This window comes from Sinohyriopsis cumingii, chromosome 6, assembly GCF_028554795.1.
Source record: "Sinohyriopsis cumingii isolate HCF-2022 chromosome 6, ASM2855479v2, whole genome shotgun sequence".
Taxonomy (NCBI): Eukaryota; Metazoa; Mollusca; class Bivalvia; order Unionida; family Unionidae; genus Sinohyriopsis; species Sinohyriopsis cumingii.
Genome location: NC_142966.1, coordinates 132,315,231 through 132,337,818, shown reverse-complemented (window position 1 = coordinate 132,337,818; position 22,588 = coordinate 132,315,231).

The following is a 22,588-nucleotide window of genomic DNA, read 5'->3' as shown; positions in this document are numbered from 1 at the left end:
CAATGTATCTGTTACCAGATATCAGCCTTTCTTGATTCAATCTTCTAATAGCCAGTATTTTTCTGGGCAACGCGTAAATCGTGACATAATGGCACCTGTTGTGCTAAAATTAGATACAATGTCAATTTGTACCATATCCGATGTTTCGATTTCATTTACAATAGGTGGCCAAGAGTGGCCGAGTTGTCTAAGGCACTCGCCTTTATAGATTACTGACATCTCACCTCTGTCTGCGTGGATTTAAGTCTCGGTCACGGCCAACATAGGTACATGAGAAATCTTGCTAGCAGATTCCCGTGGGCCGTTGTTGTTTCTGTGGTTCTGCTGCTTTCTTCTTCCATCAAATATAATGGCCGCCATGTATTGTCTATCATGTCCTGAAAAATGATGCTAAACCCATAATAAAAATTTATAATAGGCTCTTTTGTTGTAAAGTCGAAAATTCATGAAATCTCACAATGACACAATAATGTCTTGGTGAAGCAACGCAAAGGAATTTTAAATTTCCAATACTGCTCAGCATGGCTACTAAATGAATGGTTTACCCAATATTATATACCGTGTTAGAGAAGAAAGCGTGAGACATGAATAGGATTATACATTACTAAGATTTATGGCTACATTTGAGAGATCTAATGCACTAGAGAATTTGTGCCCACCGTTAACAATTAAGTAGTGAAATTCTGGCGCGAACTTTATGCATTTACTTGTTAACGTAACCATATGCATTAAGCACCACGTAAGTTTTAATACCATGCATTATAAAAGCAATGCATACTTCAACGATGAGAAAACGTGTATTATTAATTAGTTTTAAATGTACAATAACACTGGACAACAAATTTTTACAAAAGTCATGTTACTGAAATAAAATTAGTCAATTCTTATCAATTTTTATGTGCTGAACACGAATATGACAGTCAAATTGCAAAATTGGCTCTAGTTTTTTTGTAATCTGCAAGAAATTAATGTTTACATAACGAAATGCATTCCAATAGTAAAAGGTCAACTGTAATAGCCTACCTATAAAAAATCAAGTCATTGACTACATCTTAGATTTCTTCGCCTGTCTCTTGTACAGCTGTTCGGGAGCATCTCTGAGGAGTGTCCAGCAGTAGTCAGCCAGCATTGTAGTGGACCATTTTCCCTGGTATCTTTGTTCCATTGTTGCGATATCTTGATGAAAACGTTCGCCGTGTTCATCACTAACAATACCACAGTTGCTAGGAAAGAAATCCAAATGGGAATGAAGGAAGTGAATCTTTAGAGACATATTGCAGCCAAGTTTCTTATACTTCATCAACATGTCTTCTACTAGTTCCTTATAGTTTTCTGCCCTAACATTTCCGAGGAAGTTTGTAGAAACTAGGCGAAAAGCATTCCATGCTTGTTTCGCGTCACCTTCCAGCAAGTTGTTGAACCGGTCATCTTTGAAAAGCTCTCGAATCTGAGGACCCACAAAAACTCCCTCTTTAATCTTTGCTTCGCTGAGTCGAGGGAATTTTTCATGCAGGTATCGGAATGCTGGCAAAGTCCGGTCAATGGCTTTCACGAAGTTCTTCATCAAACCTAGTTTGATGTGAAAGGGTGGTAGCAAGATTTTCTGAGCCTCAACCAGAGCTGGGTGTTGGATATTCTTCTCTCCAATGGCTACATTCTGCCTGTGAGTCCATTCCTTCCTCATGTAGTGCATTTCCCTTGCTCGGCTATCCCACTCGCATAAGAAACACATGTATTTTGTATATCCTTGCTGCAGTCCCATTAAAAGGGCAACTACCTTCAAATCATCACAGAGGTGCCAGCTGTACTTGTTATACTCAATGGAATTCAGTAGCTGCCTTAAGTTATCGTATGTCTCTTTCATGTGGACAGCATACGCTACTGGAATAGATGGAAGAATGTTTCCATTGTGCAAAAGCACAGCCTTGAGACTCAGTTTCGAAGAGTCCACAAATAGTCTCCATTCTTGTGGGTCATGAGTGATTTTTAAAGCATTCATGAGGCCCTCAATATCGGAACAGAATATCAGATTACTTTCCTTTCTGAAGAAAGGCTCCAATTGCTGGTGGCGCTTTCGATATGCAGTAATTGTGACATCTTCTTCTAGAAGATTCCATTGTTGGAGTCTTGATCCTAGCAATTCTGCCTTGTTCTTTGATAAGTCCAAATCACGAATCAGGTCATTTAGTTCTTCCTGTGTTATTCTGTGTGGGGTTGATGATGCACCACAGTGAAAATCTGGATCACTGCATGCTGATGGACCAGGAGAAGAACAGGTCGACTCACCTTTGTCTTCGTCAGATGAATCAAGAGAATATTCTGCTGGAGGTTCTGGAGTAGGAAGTCCCTCACCATGTGGAACTGGTCTCAATGCAGACGGAATGTTTGGGTAGACTATTCTCGACTTCTTTCGCTTCGTTATTCCGCCGGAAAGAGGAGGAACCAAGCAGAAGTAACAGTCATTTAGGTGGTTGCTTGGCTCTCTCCACACCATTGGGACTGCAAACGGCATTGATGACCTTTTGCAATTCAACCACTGTGAAAGCTGTGTTGTACATGTAGCACAGCATATATGCGGAGCCCAAGGCTTGTCTTGGTCACCAACCTTGCATCCGAAGTAAAGATGATATGCCTTCTTCACTTGAGAATTGATACTTTTCTTCTGGTTGGCAAATGTCACTTCCCCACAAATATAGCAAAAATTGTCCGCGGTATTAACACACTTTCGAGGCATTACTGTTCTTTATTGTACGTAAATGGATAAAATAATAAGTTTTATGTAACAGTAGCTTGAACTGTCTCGCACAACGTCTAAAATATTTTAAATGCTGAACCTATCTGATTGGGCTTTATATAGTACACTGCTTACGTCAGCTTCAGCAGCCGCCTGGCATTAGTATAATAGGCCTACACATGTATAGTACACTGCTGACGTCAACTTACTTCAGCAGCCGCATGGCATTAGTATTGCATTGCATCAGAAAATGATGCAATCAACTGTGGATGATGTGAGCATGATGGTATTATGCAATGTTACATCATTATTCCGGATGTTGCTGCAGTCCTACTGGAGAAATTTACACAGTGAAACATAGAAAATGAGGTATATGAATATCTTCAAAACGAGAGCCAATACAAATTTTTCACGGTTATATTCGTGTTCGGCACACCAAAATACTACAGATTAGGGCCTTTTCAAGTCAGTAATGATTTCACTGTTGACCAGTGTAATTAGAACTTCCGCTGTCAATTTTGTCTCCTGCTTCTCGCCTGTCATGTGAAGGCATGTTGCTTTCATCATGCGGTATTGTTATATAGACCAGCCTATATAATCTGTCCGTTTTAATTAATCATTAGATTTGGTTCATCTGATAGATGGGGATTGAGGCGTGTGCTCTTCCATATCCATGCCAACATTGGATCAGTCCCCTTATGAATATTCGATACAAAAATCAAACGTTTACCTTCACCTTTGTCGTATTGCATGTGAAAAATAAAAAATAAAAATTATTGTTCATTACAAGGACACCCAAAATATCTTTTATTTCCCAGTGACATTGTCATATATATTTAGCTCGCTCTTAAAACAACATACTGTCCGAAGAAGAAAAAAAACCATTAATTAGTAACAGCACTTAGGTAAAACTGAAAAACGCATCTAAGGCCTAACTAAATATCTTTTTGGATTTTACATGTTCTTTCGACGGTGCCTGTCATAAAAATATAACTTTTCCAACAAACAAACTAAAATATAATGCTTTACACTTAATGTTCTGTTATTAATGTATAAGGGACATATTCTTACAGAAATAAGCATGCTAAGCATTGTTAAAAGATGTATCACTGTGTCCATATCCATAGACCAATACTGGATTTCAAACTAGAAATACGCCCTGGTTTGTTGCAACACTTATCCATTTACCCAAAATGACACCTCATTCTGCATCGTGCGTATATTGGTTGAAATTATGTTCTCCACTTGTACATAAGACAGATATTTTCCAATCAGAGACATAAGGTGCGTTCGCATGCACCATTGCATAGTGTTCACTCAGATCTATGAGGTGTGATAATGGAGAAATCCTGCCAGTCATTAAATATTCATATATTCAGATATGCAAATATGCCCGCTAAAGACAATGGCTTTGGTTGGTTGTACAATACATTCTCTCGGAAACAATCCCATAAACCATCAATTCTACTTCCTGCTTCCGCTTGAACCAAAATTCGTGTGGACACCTTTCAAATTTGAGCAATAACAATTATTAATTGCTGCATCTTAGTTACAATTTTCTTAATTTATATATATTTAAAAATTATCAGACATAATACAGGTAATTATAACCGCTGACGCTTTGATTTATTTGACAGTTTATCTTAGTGCGCAAATTTAACAAACTAGTTTGTATAGACCATAGTCACGTTACCAACTGCTAGACCAATTTGAATTTTCGTTTCATTCTTTTATCAATTTGACTTTATTTTCTCTTTTCTGTGAATATTGGCTGAATTTATTTGATATTGTACTTACATTGCTAAGTTTTTTGTTCAGTTATTTATCTTAGCGTTTGATTACTTTTGGATACAAGATGGCCGCTATCGCTTAACCGGCTTGAAGCAGCTGTTCCGTTTTTTGAGTGCCTTTTTCATGATATTTGTGCTTGTTGCATGTCTTCATCTACGCTATTGTGTTCAATATGTATTGGCTGTTAAATTCGTATGTGTTTCTTCATCTCTTTGTTTTGGAAATGAGAGCAATTAGACTTTTTCTTAGCTGTCTTGCTCCACTGTTTTTGAACAAACCGCCATCATCTGATACTCGCCAGTCAACCCGTTTATGCTATGATGGACCCTCATTAATTGCTCTAAATGATCACTCCTTGGCTCTCCACACTACATTGTGCTCTAGACTAAACGAACTGGGACTATATTCATCATTACCTAAATGTAAGCAGAAGCGAAAAAAGAAACGTTGTTTCAAAGCTGACCGGCGTAGAACAGGAAGAAGAATTCCAGTTATCTCCCTTATTTCGGCTTAACAATTTAAAAAAAAATAATCGACCGTTAATTTAGATAACCTAATTCAAATCCCTATTAATTCGTCAACCTTTGTGTCAGCTATCCAAGAGATACCTCTGCGCATTGCATTATTCAATGCCCAGTCAGTAGGACCACCGGAAAAGCGCACAGAAATAGTTAATTTTATCAACGGCCAGAATACTGACGTCTTTTTCCTGAAAGAAAATACGGCTAAAAACATCAGGCGCTGAACCCAAGTGTGCGAATCTAACACCCACTGGTTACTCCATCAAGTCGTTCCCCCGTAATTCTCGCGGAGGTGGAATTGCTGTCATCACAAAGAACTCCAAGATCAAACGCCTATACCGCCCTCCTCCTAGTAGAAAAAAACAAGCTGGCTGACTCTCTCTCTTTGGAGCAGTTTCCGAATCTCCTGGACTATGGAAATTCGATAGGTGGCAACCTGATTATTCTTGGAGATTTCAACTTTCACTTTGACTTCCCGGAAACCCAAATACATCAAAACTCATAGATTCAGTTAATGTTTTCAACCTCAAACAGTCAGTTAACCAACCCACCCATAAACATGGTCACATTTTAGACTGGATTCTTCATAGGCCTGATGATAACATTCTACGGTCCTCCCTGGTATCCCATGACCTTGCATCAGATCATCTCTGCATTATATGCCATCTTAACGTATCAGTCCCTAACCCTCCACCTTTATCTGCTACTAAGAGAAACCTCCGTATGATAAATAGAACCAAACTAATGCACGACATTCAAGCTAACCTAGCAACTTACTTACCTCCTACAGCAGAACAACTCGATAACTGCCTGCGTTCATTGCTTGACAAACATGCCCCAGCTACCAAGTGCAGAGTATCAATTCAAAAGTGTTCTACGTGGTATAGCAGTGTTAGGGACCAGCTTCGCACTGCTAAAAGAGACTGACGTAAAGCTGAGAGGCTTTGGCTTTCCACCAGACTCACTATTCATAAGCAAATCTATGAAGCCGCTAAGAAGAATGTCACAAATATAGTCCATGCAGCGAAATCAGCCCAATACACTACTAAGATCATGGAAAGTTCCAGCTGCAAAGAGCTCTTCGAGATTACTAACAAGCTAATGTCAAGGAACAAATCTACACCACTTCCAACTACCTTCTCTCCAGTCGACCTTCCGGACATGTTTGCAAATTTTTTCCGTGACAAAGTACAAACCATTAGAGATAAGCTTGACACCACAATTTCAACTAACTCGTCGTCACCATACAGTTGGGATGCAGAATTTGAGCGGCAACCATTAGCAGCATTTGAACCTGTCTCTATGGATTTCGTACGTACAATCCTGATGAAGAGTGCACCAAAGTCATGTGAACTTGATCCAATTCCAACATCACTGCTGCTTGAGTGCTTAGATCCAGTATTGCCTTCACTGATGTTATTAATACCTCTCTCTCATCCGGGGAATTCTCATCATTTTTCAAAACTGCCATTGTAAAGCCTCTGCTGAAGAAACCAACACTAGACCATAACGATTTAAAGAACTACCGTCCAGTTTCTAATCTCCCATTCATATCAAAAATCTTAGAAGAGGTTGTTCTATCCCAGCTTGTATCTGATCTAAATTCAAACAGTCTTTTAGCAATCTACAATCTGGATATCGCCCTTGCCACAGTACTGAAACTACTCTTCTAAAAGTAGTTAATGACATTCTCTCTGCGTTGGATAGCGGAAAGATTACAGTCCTCACCCTCCTTGATTTGTCTGCAGCATTTGACACAATAGATCCTGATATATTACTTCACCGTATCCAGCATGTATTTGCCATTCATGATACAGCCTTACTGTGGTTCAAGTCCTACTTGGTCAACAGGACACAAATTGTATCTGCAAATGGGATATACTCCAGCCCAGTTGATCTATGTTGTGGTGTTCCACAGGGGTCTGTTCTTGGACCTGTTCTCTTCATTATGTACACTCAGTCGCTCTTAAGTGTCATAGATCATCATGTAGTGTCTCACCAATTGTACGCTGATGACACCCAAATATACAAATCTAGCCACCCAACTGAAGATGATGCTACCATCCAAGGTGTAGAGAGGTGCATTTCTGATGTAAAATCATGGATGACATGTAACAAGCTGCAGATGAATGATGATAAAAATGAGGCCATTCTGATCACAACACAAAGACTTTCTCATTCACATCCTTTACCTCAAACAATAAATATCAGCAACACCAACATTAAATTCACATCAGTACGAAACCTAGGTGTTACTCTGGACAGTAATCTCACATTGCACCAACATGTCACGAACATATGCAAGGCTGCATATCTTGAGCTAAGACGCATCAGCTCAATTCGCAGATATCTTTCAGCTGATGCCACTAAAACACTTGTGTGTTCGTTAGTACTTTCAAGGCTGGAATATTGTAACTCAATTCTGTTTAGTTCATCTCAATATCTGCTTCAGAAACTTCAAAAGGTTCAAAACACAGCTGCTCGGATCATACTTAGAGAACCACGATCAGAGCACATCTCCCCGCTGCTCTGTACCCTACACTGGCTATCCATTCGATCCAGAATCAAGCACAAAATTTGTTCTCTGTGCTACGTTTCACTGTCGGACTCTAGTCCAACATACCTATCCGACCTCACCCATGTGTACACACCATCCAAATACATAACCTCCTCTTCTGACAATCGTATACTCATTATTCCCACTATGAAAACAAAGTGATATGGACAGCGTTCTTTTGCATACTAGGACCCAGGAACGTGGAATGAATTGCCCACTGAACTTAGACACAAAGACACAGTGATCACATTCAAGAGGGCTCTCAAAACTCACTTATTTCGACTGTAAGAACAAACTTAAAGACCTAATAATGTTTCCTACCTTAAATATTCTCATCATGTTTTTTAATGTTTTCTAATTTCATGGTGTTTGTTTTTGTAATCATAGCATTATGTATTTTTTATCTTATAGGTATTGTCTAATGTTATAAAGTGCTTAGGGCTTCTAAAGATTAGGCGCTATTCAAAGTCCTCATTATTATTATTATTATTATTAAGTAAGAAGTTTCGCTTGCTTATTCACATACTACTAGTTAAGGTATTATTAGAACTGCTAGCTGGAAGAATATACTAGAAATAATTTTATTAGTTATATTCATTTGATAAGAGTTGACTCGTTTGTACCCCAAGATAGTAGTTTGTTTTCTGATGTGTTTACGATTAACTTCATTTTGATTACACTTGATATAGGGTGAAAAGTTCGTATAATTTCATGTTTATGTCATTGCTATTTTCTTGTTAGAAAGACAGTTACTTCTTTTAAAGGGGCCCCGAGTGGCCGAGTGGTCTAAAGTGCTCTCCGTTACGGATCAGTGCCATCTCACCTCTGTCTGCGTGGCTTTGAGTCTAGGATTCGGCTAACGTGGGTATGTGAGAAAACTTACCAGTAGCTTCTCATGGGTCGGTGGTTCTTCCCGGGATTTTCCCGGGTTCTTCCTCCACCATTAATACTGGACGCCATGCATAGCCTATCGTGTGCTGAAATATGGCGTTAAACCCCACGTCAAAAACAACAACTTCGTTTGAATAGTTGATATTCATTTCATATTAATTGTATATTTTACATAGATGCTGCATACTTGCCAGAGTGTCGAGGATCATTTTCATTGCATGTGATTCAAATTTGAAGCGACTCTGTGGTATTCTGAATCTTTCCACCTTATTCCTGTTGTGTATTCCTGGTGCAAAATTGGTTGTAGATATCATCAATTTTAAATCCAAAGTGTTAGACGTTATCCGAGCCCAAAATCCTGACTTGCTGATTCTTTACATAGGTTCCAATAATGTTGGAAAAGATGTGAACATGTTTACAAGGTATTTTTGCTTGTCAGTTTTACTTTAAAAACATTTGTTATTATTTGTGCCCAATATTTGCAGCAGAACTATTATAAATTTGTATTGTATATTTAATGTGTTATATTGATCTTACAGAGTAGAACTGGCTAGTGATGAATTCCAAATAATCTCTCTCATCAGAATAAGACCATCATAATTTTCAAGAATAATTTTGCATGTTTAGCATCCATATTGTCTAGTCGTCCTACAGTCTAAGACATGGACCCAAATTGTTATGTTTTGGGGTAGAGATCATACTGCCGAATTAACGGTGCTTGTGTAGCATGTTTTGGTGTCACCTAGCATCATAATGAGAAGTCAGATTTCAGAAATATCTCATTTTTACAGCCCATATCAACACTTGTCTACAAATTAAAGTTATAATGTTTTAGCGAGATTGTTCTTACTCTGATGCTCTTTTTCTTATAAATTCAAATTCTCCCACAATCATGTGGACCTGTTTCCAAGTTATGTTGGCCTACATTTTATTTGTCTGGAATGTGATTTATGCCGGGAATGCTGTAATTGGATTAAGTTGAAATATGTTTCTTTAACAAAATTAAGAAAAACATAATATATATATATATATATATATATATATATATATATATATATATATATATATATATATATATATATATATATATATATATATATATATTAATATCAGAATGTCATCTTAATTTACCATTATATTATCCTTTCATCAGCATATAATAAAATCATTAAGTGTGACATATCTTTATTCACAGTACAAAAGCTCAGTATGTTCACTACCTTCTATATGGGTATTATTTCTAAAATTGCTAATTATTATTCAGTCATAACAAATTGTGTTCATTATGAACCAAATTGGTTTCTTTTTTTATTTCAATTCATTTTAAGAATGTACACACATCAGAAATGAAATTTGTTATGTTGTTACTATGAACAATATTTTTTTTAATTAAAAAAACATTTGCCTGACCTGCAAGTCTAAAACCAATAAAAAGAATATATACAGCACTCATGCAATGGGAATTTTCAATTTCTAACAAAGGTATAAAAATCGTATTGGGGTTCCTGTGGGTATTTATGAAAGCCAGTGGGTTTCAAAATTTTGTGAGTACTTAACTTTTAAATTAATTTTATAATTTATAACCTAAATGTTTCTTGTTTTTACTTCATTTGTACATTAAATATTCAAACAATGTTGTTTACTGCTTTGATAATTGATTTATATTTTGCCCAAAATTTACATGAAACCTAAAAATTACAATATTTGGCCATCTTAGAAATTAAGGTTTGGTACTGTACATGTAATCTGTTATGTAAGGCCATGCCTGCTATATTTTCCAATTATAGAGATTATGATCAATCCTGCAGCTTAGTTAAAACATATATTAACATATTCTGCGTGTCTATTTATACATAATAAAACTGAATCTGCTCACTCATACAAAAACAAAATGTGCGCACTGATTATGTATTTGATTCAAGTTTATCCAATGTGCATGTGTTCATTAATGCATACATTATGTGTGTGTGTGTGTGTGTGTGTGTGTGTGTGTGTGGATTATTATAGACTATTGGAACCTGGGTAAATGCAGCTTAAGTTTACATACTTTGTTAAAGTTGTTACTGTTTAATATTATTATTTTTCTTGTCTTTTCCCTTCTCCCATGTGATATTTTTACTTGAGCGGGAAAATAATCATCAGTGATGCTATTGTTGGCTGATAGTAATTTACTGATATCTGTACAGCTACTTTGCTACATTATGATTACTAAGTCATCTGAGAATTGTTAACTGTTAGCGATTATGTACTGAACATAGATTGAGAATGGCCTATTCATTTCTGTATGTGGAAAACTGATATTGCCAGCAATGTAATCTATCTTATACGTTTTACATAAACTGCATATTTGCAAAATGGTAATAATAATGGAAATTAAATTTTTATGCATCTTTATTTCACAATATTTTTTTTTATTATTTTTTATATTAGAGTGAATATTCTTCACCAGATTCCACCCCTTACAGCCGATGTGTGCAGCCATCCTTATAATACTGTTCGCATATTCTTCTTTTTCTTTCTTGTGAAAACATGTACTTAATTTTACAGTTATAATTCCAGTGACACATTTACATGGTCTTTTATTCAACTGTAGCAGGTTTCCTTTTCTTATGTGTCAAGAGTTAATGCTGATACTTTGAGAAATTTGTTTCTATTAAAAACAATTCTCAGGAAGATAACCATTTAAATGTTTTTGCTGATATATACTTTGTTATGCAGGTTAGAGCAGCATGAGATATTAATGAATGTGAGTGAGGATGTTGCTGTAATTTTGTTGATTTTGATGAAGCATTTTTAAGGATTTTATATTTGTGTGTCTACGTTGAAAAGTGTGACTCAATTACTGTCAGATATTTCTTTTCTCATTCATGTATAATATAGTCCTTTAAACATAATAATAGTGCACTGAAACTTTATAAAATGTGAATCACATGCTACTGTCAGCACAGATTGGTGACATCACAAACAAAAATTAAATAAAAATCGCCGGGTCCATTCTTAAGTATCATCATAAACTGCATCACTAACCCTAATCTATGATAAACATAAGGGAAATCACAAAAATCCAATTATCTCCCAAAGCACTTGACCGATTTTCATGAAAGAAATACCTATCTATCGGGCTCTGTGACACACATACTGCAGCAAAAAGCGCATTAAAATTGCCGGGTCCATTCGTACGTTATACCAGAATACCTTGACCCTAACCACAACCTATATAAACATATGGGAAATCACATGAATTCAATTTTCTCATAAACCACTTGACCAATTTTCATGAACGAAATGCCTATCTATCGGACTCCATGAGGCAAGTATTTCAGTGAATACGGTATCCAAAATGGTACTATCTGTTCGTACATTACTACCGGAAAACCTTGACCCTAACCCTAAGTCACAAGAACACAATTTTCTCACATATACCTAAACTGATTTTGATCTACGATGTATCACTGGATTCGTCTCCTCAAGATGCATCTTTACATTATAAATTCTCTACTTGATTATTTCGATTCCAGTCTCTCTGCTTTTACCCCAGTACATAGTAATAAAAAAAATATCAAAAAGGTGCAAAATGCTCCTTATTTTGTCAATGAAAACCTATCAGTGAGTACTTATATCTTCTATGCGTAGCATCCTTCACAGGCTTCTGGTTATATCAAGGATTAAATAAAAAATGACTTCTCTGTTACAACATTTTCAATATGTCAAACCCTAAGTACATTGTTGAGTTTATCGTGTATACACACTTTCCAGACACTTGCACTCATCTCCTGTATTCATATCATCATTATTCCCAATATTAGATTAAAATACATTGGAAAGCATCCTTTTGATTACCAGGGCCCAACTTTCTGGAATAGTCTGCCTCTTCAACTTAATCATTATGTAACTGCAACACGATTCAAGAAAGCTCAGAAAACTCACCTTTTCTGCAGTGAATCGACTTGAACTATTTTTCACCTGTATTCTTTTTCTTAAGCACTTTTGTCTCAGTATGTGTTATTTTCCATTGATACATTTATCCAGACTATAATAGTACTTGGATTTCAATTAGTATTATATTATTATTATTAGTAGTAGTAGTACTTGTGCATACTATTTACCTTTCTGCTTTGCACTGTACGTGTCCTTTACATGTTACACTGTTATCTTATTTTGTGTACAATGTAATTTTGGTGTTTATTTAACAAGATCTTAAAAGAACTAATTGGCATCTTGTTTATGTTAAATTTCTATTTAGATTAAAAGTGATTATATATATATATATATATATATATATATATATATATATATATATATATATATATATATATATATATATATAAGTAAAGCCAAACTTGAGTGTTACACATAAACATGACATTAGTTCTATGAAACATTTAGTTTGTTGAATAAATCCTCAAGCCTCTTTCAGTTAACAAATAGCCACAATTGCTATATATATTGTTCTTCTTGATTGATATTAATGTCATTGTCATTCACTTAGTCAACAAATAATATTTTCTCAATCTTAAGTCTATTAGCATGTTGATTGCCTTCATGTTTCAGTCATTCTCCTGTTCTCACCATGAAAGTAAGACAGCATATATACATTGTTTGAAGCTGCTGAAATAGACAACGTATTTTCCACAATACAGGACCCGCACTTGGGAGAAATAGACAGTTAAGGTTTCGTAGTTTCAACTCGGGGGTGGGGTTGGGAAAGGAGTGTGCTGTTCTTTGAGCCATTTCTACATTTGTAACTGTACTGAACTGGAGAGGAAAATAAAAACAAATGCAGTTATTGTCTGTGAATTTAGCATGGGATTTTTTTATAGTCATACATGCCAACTACCAATCCAGCATAATGCAAGAAATTATTTTATCAAAAGAGTCTGTCTATGATGTGCCGGCTGGGGTGGGGTGGGGAATAGAAACAATAATGGTAGAATGATATGCGAGAAGGTAAAGAAATCAGCTGAGGATCTCATTCCAATAATTCAGAACCCTTTATTTACCATAATTCCTATGATACAAATGTAGGAATTGAATAGCGATGGAATATAATTACAGAGTTACCCGGCTTTCTGTGAGTTATTCGGGTTTCTGTAGCTTTATGGGCCTTACTTGTTGGCAATATTAATGAGAGTGTATAAACCCAGAGCTTGTATTGGTGATGTCTTAAAGCAATCAGCCACCAGGGGCCTGTTTATAGTGGTGTCAAGCACTGGGGCATCACGATGCAGACATATGGCCTGATATCCCTCTGTCACGTTACCCTGACACTGGGCAACCAGACCACCAGATCAATCTGAGAAAATAGTAGTATATATATATATATATATATATATATATATATATATATATATATATATATATATATATATACACACACACACACACACACATACATTACACACATCTCCTGAAATGGTAAATAACACTGGTCAACAGTGAAATCATTACTGACTTGAAAAGGCCCTAATCTGTAGTATTTTGGTGTGCCGAACACGAATATAACCGTGAAAAATTTGTATTGGCTCTCGTTTTGAAGATATTCATATACCTCATTTTCTATGTTTCACTGTGTAAATTTCTCCAGTAGGACTGCAGCAACATCCGGAATAATGATGTAACATTGCATAATACCATCATGCTCACATCATCCACAGTTGATTGCATCATTTTCTGATGCAATGCAATACTAATGCCATGCGGCTGCTGAAGTAAGTTGACGTCCGCAGTGTACTATACATGTGTAGGCCTATTATACTAATGCCAGGCGGCTGCTGAAGCTGACGTAAGCAGTGTACTATATAAAGCCCAATCAGATAGGTTCAGCATTTAAAATATTTTAGACGTTGTGCGAGACAGTTCAAGCTACTGTTACATAAAACTTATTATTTTATCCATTTACGTACAATAAAGAACAGTAATGCCTCGAAAGTGTGTTAATACCGCGGACAATTTTTGCTATATTTGTGGGGAAGTGACATTTGCCAACCAGAAGAAAAGTATCAATTCTCAAGTGAAGAAGGCATATCATCTTTACTTCGGATGCAAGGTTGGTGACCAAGACAAGCCTTGGGCTCCGCATATATGCTGTGCTACATGTACAACACAGCTTTCACAGTGGTTGAATTGCAAAAGGTCATCAATGCCGTTTGCAGTCCCAATGGTGTGGAGAGAGCCAAGCAACCACCTAAATGACTGTTACTTCTGCTTGGTTCCTCCTCTTTCCGGCGGAATAACGAAGCGAAAGAAGTCGAGAATAGTCTACCCAAACATTCCGTCTGCATTGAGACCAGTTCCACATGGTGAGGGACTTCCTATTCCAGAACCTCCAGCAGAATATTCTCTTGATTCATCTGACGAAGACAAAGGTGAGTCGACCTGTTCTTCTCCTGGTCCATCAGCATGCAGTGATCCAGATTTTCACTGTGGTGCATCATCAACCCCACACAGAATAACACAGGAAGAACTAAATGACCTGATTCGTGATTTGGACTTATCAAAGAACAAGGCAGAATTGCTAGGATCAAGACTCCAACAATGGAATCTTCTAGAAGAAGATGTCACAATTACTGCATATCGAAAGCGCCACCAGCAATTGGAGCCTTTCTTCAGAAAGGAAAGTAATCTGATATTCTGTTCCGATATTGAGGGCCTCATGAATGCTTTAAAAATCACTCATGACCCACAAGAATGGAGACTATTTGTGGACTCTTCGAAACTGAGTCTCAAGGCTGTGCTTTTGCACAATGGAAACATTCTTCCATCTATTCCAGTAGCGTATGCTGTCCACATGAAAGAGACATACGATAACTTAAGGCAGCTACTGAATTCCATTGAGTATAACAAGTACAGCTGGCACCTCTGTGATGATTTGAAGGTAGTTGCCCTTTTAATGGGACTGCAGCAAGGATATACAAAATACATGTGTTTCTTATGCGAGTGGGATAGCCGAGCAAGGGAAATGCACTACATGAGGAAGGAATGGACTCACAGGCAGAATGTAGCCATTGGAGAGAAGAATATCCAACACCCAGCTCTGGTTGAGGCTCAGAAAATCTTGCTACCACCCCTTCACATCAAACTAGGTTTGATGAAGAACTTCGTGAAAGCCATTGACCGGACTTTGCCAGCATTCCGATACCTGCATGAAAAATTCCCTCGACTCAGCGAAGCAAAGATTAAAGAGGGAGTTTTTGTGGGTCCTCAGATTCGAGAGCTTTTCAAAGATGACCGGTTCAACAACTTGCTGGAAGGTGACGCGAAACAAGCATGGAATGCTTTTCGCCTAGTTTCTACAAACTTCCTCGGAAATGTTAGGGCAGAAAACTATAAGGAACTAGTAGAAGACATGTTGATGAAGTATAAGAAACTTGGCTGCAATATGTCTCTAAAGATTCACTTCCTTCATTCCCATTTGGATTTCTTTCCTAGCAACTGTGGTATTGTTAGTGATGAACACGGCGAACGTTTTCATCAAGATATCGCAACAATGGAACAAAGATACCAGGGAAAATGGTCCACTACAATGCTGGCTGACTACTGCTGGACACTCCTCAGAGATGCTCCCGAACAGCTGTACAAGAAACAGGCGAAGAAATCTAAGATGTAGTCAATGACTTGATTTTTTATAGGTAGGCTATTACAGTTGACCTTTTACTATTGGAATGCATTTCGTTATGTAAACATTAATTTCTTGCAGATTACAAAAAAACTAGAGCCAATTTTGCAATTTGACTGTCATATTCGTGTTCAGCACATAAAAATTGATAAGAATTGACTAATTTTATTTCAGTAACATGACTTTTGTAAAAATTTGTTGTCCAGTGTAATTTAACGAAAGGAAATTATTTTGCCTTAATTATCATTTCCCATTATTAATTTTATGTCTTGGCCTGTGCACTCTACATATAGTGACTAATACTGATTTTAATTTTGATGATAAAAATACATTTGATAATTGTGAGAAGGTAATTGTGAGAAGACAGTAGATATACAACCTAGGACGGAAACAGATAAGTCAAATAAAATAATTTCGTATGATTCAAGTATTTTCCTATTTGAAGAAACATATTATGGATGCTTAGAATTATGACAATGTGTGGCCTATAACTATGGTGCTTTAAGTCAATTACTGACATAAGTACAATATATAAAGCATGTACATATGATAATCTGATTATTTAAATAGTGGAGCTTCCCCCCCCCCCCCGCCAAGATTCTTTCAAATTTAGCTTATTCACTATATGTTCCATATTTGTAAGCTTTGCTTTTAGGGCTGTTCCATTTAAACATACATAGTACCCAGGGAAGGCAGTTTAAAACAAAATATATGTACATTGATTTCACAGATTTCATATTAAAATGATAAGAAAATTCTACACTGCATCAATGGGTGAGTATCCCACTTTGAAAGTGCCTTCCTGGGTCCCATGTATGTTTTAATGGAATAGCAATTAATCTGGCTGCCATCATTTAAGTTTAGTCAGCAATCAGAAGCAATCTGTAATATGCTTTTTACATTTCCCTTACTTTTTTTACCAAGCTGAAATAATAAGCAACATTAACCATTAATCAATAACACAATCGTGTAAAATACAATTGGAGCAGATGCCTTTGCTAAACAAGAAAGGTAAACAATAATGAAAAATGGGGCTCTATTAATTGCTCTTGCAACAGAGCAACATTATAAATGAGTAAACCAATACAGCTTTGTTAAGAGTGAAATTATGGGAACAACAGAAAGTGTGGTCAGAAATGTACATCCTTTTGTATATTGAATTAGCAATACAAATAACATGTTTACTAATAATTGGTGATTCTTGAAAATTTGTGCTGTTGAAGACTGATAAATTCTGCCTTTGCTCTGACAGACATAGCAGAGGTCGCATTCTCTGTGTAAATCTGCAATCTGTAGCAGGTACATGGATTTCATTGGAGCATAACCTTGTTCCTCTCAATAATGAGAATGACATTCAGTACTGGATCTGAAAGATAAACCTGCAATATTTAATGACAAATAATGCACTTAGCAGCTAGGAGGAATCATTAATCCATAAGCAACTTTACTGTATCACTTGCAATATTTCCAAGACAGAAGAATATATTTTCAAAGAATCCGTGAACTTGAAAGTTTTAGCACATGTTTATCCGCTAGGGTCCATATTTGGAGGGTCTTTTATACATAGGGGTAATTTTACAATTAATACTAAGGACAGCATAAGTATATCACAAACAGTTTCACCTCCTACAAAGAAAAGGAGAGTTAAATACGATAGTAACACAGATCTCTAATTACCCATGAATAATCTAAAGCAAGATGTTACTCTTCCTTACAGCTTGTACTAAGTATAACTACAGTAGAGCTGAGTAGCCAGTATCATTTCATTATTTACAATATAACTTTTCAAAATTGAAACTGATGAAAATGAAAGTTTTTTGTAATAAATATTAATTATTTATTGTCAATTTTATATAACATCCATATATTAAATGTGATAATACCTGATTACTATGTGACGTTTTATGTTGTTATTTTTCTTTGCTCACGCGTATAGCCTGTGTACTTCGGATGCAATGGTTACACCATAGCCCTCATTAACATACTTGTATTAATGAGCCACATGTAAACATTTGCACATGAACTATATTTCACTAGTGAAGAGTTCTTTTTACTTTAAAGGAAAATATTGGGTGAGAAAAATAATCTACGTTGGGGTTTGGACCGAGACAAGGAAATCCCAGTCGCGGGGTTACATTATATGTCTCCCCAATGTAACCCCTTGACTGGGATTTACTTGTCTCGGTTAAAACTATAACATAGATTTGATATGTATTCCCCAGAAATGAGGAATGGACGGGTCAAAATAATGTGAACGAAGTAAGAATGATTTTATTTAGCAAACAGAAAATCAATTTCTTTTTTTCTGAATTTTTATGAAGGAATGAATCAATTTAAAAGATTTTTTTCTTCAAATCATTCCAGAACAGATGAAATGTTACTATTAGGAATTGTTATGTTAATAGATTTTAGTGTGGATCTCATCAAGAAAAGGAAAAACATTTTTTCTGCAGTATAATTGCAGCAACTTTTTTTCTTCAATTTTGGAAACATTTTGTTGACATTTGTAACAGTTATAGAGCTTAGTGAACTGCATCAACGTGTGTTGAAAAATCAATTTTATGCTGCCAAATAATAATATAAAGATCATGAAATAAATATATCACTCTTTAAATGACTAGCACACAATTCATACAGTGACAATAGTATTAATATTTGTATGTAAGAGCATGGAAGCATGGCAGTTTCACTTACATTTAGCTATGCAACTCGATCAACAGTTTGTTATTCATAGTTATATCTACCGTATTTACCGTATTTTGAGACACCATAAATCAATTCTGAATGTACATTTTTGTACACTGTATATTCTGGGACACATAGTTTCTTTTCCAGTCTTAAGTTGTAGTCTTAAGTTGTGGGCACATTTTAAATCATTTGAAAATTATATGTCGGAAAATGCACTCCAACTTAAATTTTTATTTTAAAAAATATAAAACTGTGTACTTTTGTTTAATCCATTGCAGCATCATCTCATCAACCCAACCCTTCTCCTGCACACATATGATCCATTCTTTCAGTGCATGTATATCTTTATAGCATTGTCATACAGTGAAAATGTATTGTTGGAGGCAACATATCTCCTTAAGTGGAAACTGCATGGACCAAAGTCATTTTATTTAAGATCTGCACCAGTCATGCCAATTCTCACACTTTCAACCACCATCTTATTGACAGTCCATCCAGGAATGAGATCAAAGCACACTGGAATTTCATCCATGTTAATGATCATATTGTCTGCAAAATCATCTTCTCTTCTGGCCTTCACAAATTCATCAAATGGTTTTATTTTCTCCAAATCATCTAGGTGACCCTGGATTGTCGATGTCCATGCATGAAGTACTATATTATGTCACTTTAATATATATATATATATATATATATATATATATATATATATATATATATATATATATATATATATATATATAATCAGCACACTTAAATGTTCCAAAGTCGGCTTGCTTTGAAAAAATAACCTTTTTATTGATATCCTTTAAAAAATAATCGGCTTAAAAGTATCCAAAGTCGGCTTCCAAGGTCAGCTTGCTTTGTAATAAAAAATAACCTTTGTCTTTAATATCCTGCTGGCAAAATGACAAATAATGATTTTTATTTGCAAGATACTGTCATATAATTGAACTGGATATAATACAATATTGGTTATTTTGCACATAACACTGCGTCATGTGTGAATGGCACAGACCTTCAAGCAATCATTCTACTTTTTAACTCTCGTTTGTGATTTTGTTGGATCCAGTTTTCAATCAGATAACACATTCAAACCTCTGAGTACAACCAAACACGATTTGTTTCTCTATGTTCATGTCAGTAAACATTGTTTCTTGTATAATCTGATGTAAGTGAAACATGCTATAGTAATAGATGTCTATGCTGCATATATAGAGTTTGTGGATACATTTTCTTTAATGCTCATGATGGAAAAAAAAGAGGAATAAGTGATAACAATACAATGTTAATTTCTTTCATTTTATTATCAAATAAGCATTTTGTTTATCAATTTTAATGCACCTTGGGGGTACAAATTAAACACAAATTTATTTCATTTTTTAAGTCTTGGAACATATGACCTAGGTGTCAAAAAGTTTTACCATAAGTTCTAGTACAGGAAAAAATAGTTATTTTATTGTGTCCAATACATACAGTTATTATTAAAAGTCAGGTAGCACTAATCTATAGTAATATTGATAGACAATGAAGCCTCTGCAATAACAATAATGTATATGTTCAAAATAGATCATCCATTTATTAGAACCACCAAAATTTTATCTCTAAAATGCTGCGAAATGTAGTAGATTGTTCATATGTTAGTTTAATTTTTTGATTATATAATACAGAGACAAAAAGTATCTCATAAATATATACCTTGTAATGAAGCAACATTGAACACTGATAAACTGAACTAATTTTATTCAGCAGGTTAAACTATAAAAATTAATGTTAAAAAAGTAAACTAAAATCAAAGTGCTGTCAACAATGCTCATTACATTGCTATTGAGACAAATGATGCCTCTAACTTGCATAATCTAAATTCAGACCAAAACTTGCTTTAACTGGATTCGTATACATGAAATTGGAGTGTTATCCATACAACTGAATCTGAATGATTGCAGTCAGAGTGTGCAGTATCCAGTGTGTTCAAGAAACAAAAATCGTAACAGCCAAATCAACATTCGTCATTCTGATTAACTTACCCAAAAATCTAATGTAATCTGGTAACGCAGCATTTCCCTTTACCTTTAATGATGTATTCCTTCTGGAATTGCCCACTGCCGTTATTGGATCACTGAACAAATGAAAGAAAAAGAAACATTTTGCATTAGATGTCTAAACACCTTGCATACCATTGGTGGAAAGAAAAAGGAATCAAAACATACCCATCTTACATAATTTATTTTACCAACATAAAGCAGAGGTCATATTTAATTGCATAAAGAGGTACCAAGTCTATTTGTAACTATCAGAAAATCTAGGTGATTAATATTTACATCTGACTTAACATTACGTCAGTACTCAGAATTTAGTCCCTACCTTTCTTAACACATGCCCCCCCCCCCCCCCCCTCCTGCTGGCTCAACAGTGTAATCATATTGTTTGTTTATTGACTGGAAGGTATTTTAGTTACTCTTGTAACAGTGTCGCTTTGGTACATTTGTCTGTAAGTTAGAAGCTGTGCACAGTCAGTGATAAAGCATCTTTTTGAATCAAAACTGTGTTGCTACATGAAGTTTTATCACAATACTTTGTGCTTTGATTTCATCTGGGACTTATTACAATATTGTCTATTTCTAAACTTTCTGGACATAGGACGCAAGAGTTCTTTGTCTCTGTTAGAATTAACACATGATATATTTTCGTGACTGGCAGTTGTAAGATTCTTTGCTAGACGGTAATCTTTTGGGGTACATCATACTAAGTTGTTTTTCAGTTTGGCCAGTGCCTGTGAACTCTCTCTCTCTCTCTCTGTACTTATTAACCTACAATGTAAAATTGCTTCCACTCCGAACTTTAGGCAAAAGTTTGCTGTACTTGTGATACAGAGGCTATCAATATACTAGAACAGCAGTAGTTAAAAGCAACAGCGGTTTATAAACATTCAAACTCATCTGCATACCCGGCATGTAAAGCTGATTATTAAATGATACTAAATCATCACTACGAATACCTCCCCCCACAAATAAAGATTAAAATTAATACTGCACATAATAATACAATACGTGTGCAATAACTGATATTTACATGCGAACAATTCAAAGTGAAATATCTAAGATATAATGGAATTAATGTGTTTAATCCAGAAATGCAGCATGTGATGCCTTTAGTGTTTGTAGGAAAAATTAATCACTGTTGCTCATAGAAGGCTAAACCATTTAGTGTACTGGAGTAATCACAAAAATATTGCAAATTTTTCATGTTAATGTTAAAAATAATACATAATTCAAAATGCTGATCCATAGATTAAGGAAAGGAAAATGTACCATTTTTTTATGACAAATTAAAATGTTCCCACTCTATTACAAAATATATAATATTTCCCTTATACACATTAATGTATAGCATATATGTTATGAGATGTGTCAGACAACTTCAGATAGCTTTTGCTGTCTCATGCAGAATATGGGATAGTCAGTCACACCCATACTTCTAGTATGGATGCTGATATGAGTCATCTATGATATATCAAATGGAAAATATACCTTTGCAGCATCACATTTTTCAGCTTGTCCTTAGCCGCTGACTCATCTACACACCTTTATCAGAGGAATGGTCATGTTAACATCTTTTCGACTATCAGGTGCCAAGGCCCATTTGTAAAAGTCCATATAATTACCAAAATCAGCCGAAATCTACACTAATCTGCAAACAAAGTTAACAAAAAGAAGATAATAGTTATAATGTAGAATGATGTTTCATGCACAAATGAACTATAATGACATGATTGTCAGCTGTTAAAACAT